Source organism: Sapajus apella, unplaced genomic scaffold, assembly GCF_009761245.1.
Source record: "Sapajus apella isolate SASKATOON/1434 unplaced genomic scaffold, GSC_monkey_1.0 scaffold50, whole genome shotgun sequence".
NCBI lineage: Eukaryota > Metazoa > Chordata > Mammalia > Primates > Cebidae > Sapajus > Sapajus apella.
Genome location: NW_022436990.1, coordinates 4015033 through 4017523, shown reverse-complemented (window position 1 = coordinate 4017523; position 2491 = coordinate 4015033). Strand labels below are relative to the sequence as shown.

Here is a 2491-nt window from a genome sequence, read left to right as displayed (position 1 = left end):
GCCTTCCAGCCAAAAGCCAGTGATGACCAAATGCCCCTTCCTTGATCTTAGGACCACATGAAAGTTCCATAAGCATGTGATCACTCTCAGGGAAAGGGCAGAAAAGGGGCACAGATTCTAGAGCAAACCACTTGGGTTTACATCTCAAGTCTGCCAGTAAGTGCTATGTCACCTTGAGCAAGTTATACAATTTGTGCCTTAGTTTCCTCATATAAAATGGGTATAATAATGGCACCTATCTCATGGGTTATGCTTCATACATAGAACCATGCCTGGTACAGGATGAGCACTCAATTCATATTGACAGTTAGTAGTTAAGAACATTGTTAGACATTATTAGTAAAGACATGTTAGTAATAAAGACATTATTAATGCACGTGGTGATGTATTTGTATACAATCTGTACAGGGCAATCTGTGGGTATTACTACTTACCAGTTGTGCAACCTGTCATAAGGTCTTTGAGCCTTAGTTTCCTGGTCTGTAAAATGTAGGTAATAATGTAGATGCAGGGTATCAATGCCAGGCATGCTGGCTCACACCTGTAATCCCAGTGCTTTGGGAGGCCAGAGCAGGAGGATCACTTGAGCCCAGGAGTTTAGGAACAGCCTGGGCAACAAGTGAGACCCTGCCTCTGAAAAAATAATAATAATAATAATGTGGAGTACCTGATAAACAATGAAGAGTTAGAGAGTAATGTCTTTCAGTGGAATGAAGGCAGCCAGCACTTACAGGGCATTTATTAAGTGCCAAGCAGTGTTCTAAATATATTATAGGTACTCAATTGTTTAATCCTCATATAACTCTATGAAATAGGTGCTATGATTTTCCCCATCTTGCAGCTGAAGCAGCAGGCCCAGAGAAGTTAAGAAATGTGCCCAGAGTGACTCAGCTGAGAAATGGCAAATCTGGGCTTTGAATCTGTACAGTGTTCCAGAGTCTGTGCTCCTATAGATTTCACTCTACCATTCCTCTGCTGTTTGCATTTGTACCTTAAGTCAACATCAGTGGAGTCTTTTCCCCTAAAAGATATGGACTATATCTGTTTCTTCTTCTTCACTAGATGAAAATATATTTGATTATACTGAAAAAAGAAAATGTCTGAATATAAACTCTGCTGGATTACCTCTACTGGAAATAGCAAATACTCAGACTTAGATACTTAGAAACAGCTGAGACACCACTGTTTCTAACGTTTACCAAGCTGTTTATCCCCACAGAAGAAGCTCCCCACTCAGATAAGTAATTCACAAGCATGGAAACTGAGTAAGACAGAATTTCTAACATTTTAGACTCTTCCACTAGATATCACTTTCTGACATAAATTCCCCTGCGTATGGAGCTAGTGCTTTTGCTGGATCAAATGTATTACCATACTTTAAATGTATACTTAGTTGTGACCAAAATGAACATGTGGCCAAAATATTAAATATTCTACAAGAAATTATACGTTAAAAATGTGGTCACATGTGAACATGCCAGGATAAGGTGACCTCAAAATCTCACCCAGCCTTTCTTGTTGTGCTATAGAATTCATAACTGCTGCTTTTAAAAGAGTTGACTTACAGAGCAAACAAAGAATTTCACTTTCCCAGGTGGCTGCCGAAGATGGCAGAGGTGCAGGTCCTGGTGCTTGATGGTCGAGGCCATCTCCTGGGCTGCCTGGCAGGTGCTGCTGGTCCAGAAAGCGGTGGTCGTAGGCTGCGAAGGCATCAACATTTCCACCAATCTCTAAAGAAATAAGTTGAAGTACCTGGCATTCCTCCGCAAGCGGATGAACACCAACACCGCCCACGGTTCCTACCACTTCCGGGCCCCCAGCAGCATTTTCCGGCGGACCGCGCACGGCGCGCTGCTCCGCGAGACCAGGCCAGGCTGCCCTGGACCGCTTCAAGGTGTTTGACGGCATCCCAACTACGACAAGAAAAAGCAGATGGTGGCTCCTGCCGCCCTCAAGGTGGTGCATCTGAAACCTACAAAAAAATTTGCCTATCTGGGGCACCTGGCTCACGAGGTTGGATGGAAGTACCAGGCAGTGACAGCCACCCTGGAGGAGAAGAGGAAGGAGAAAGCCAAGATGCCCTACCCGAAGAAGAAACAGATCATGAGGCTACAGAAACAAGCTGTGAAGAACATGAAGAAAATTGACAAATATACAGAAGTCCCCAGCACCCACGGACTCCTGGTCTGAGCCCAATAAAGACTGTTAATTCCTCAAAAAGGAATTTCATGTATTTATAATTTTTTTATGGGAACTCAGACTTTGAAAGTCTTTCATGCATGATGTGCAGCTAAAGTATTTTTCAATTTTGTCCTTTTCTGGAAAACTAGGTTTTACTTTTGGGGTCCAATTATTTCAGACATGACTAAGGATTAGCTTTTAAAATCAAGGACTAAAGCATGGGTGTTGATAGAAAAAAAATCACATAAAGAATTATTAATAGAAAAGTTCAGAATTTAAATTGGAGAAAGAGAAAAGCCTTGAGTTTCCT

General features: G+C 42.1%; 1 pseudogene; it reads left to right on the top strand.

The window, feature by feature from the left end:
- The first annotated feature begins 1467 nt into the window (after window positions 1-1467).
- Window positions 1468-2190, top strand: LOC116526370 (annotated as a pseudogene).
- Window positions 2191-2491: the final 301 nt, after the last annotated feature.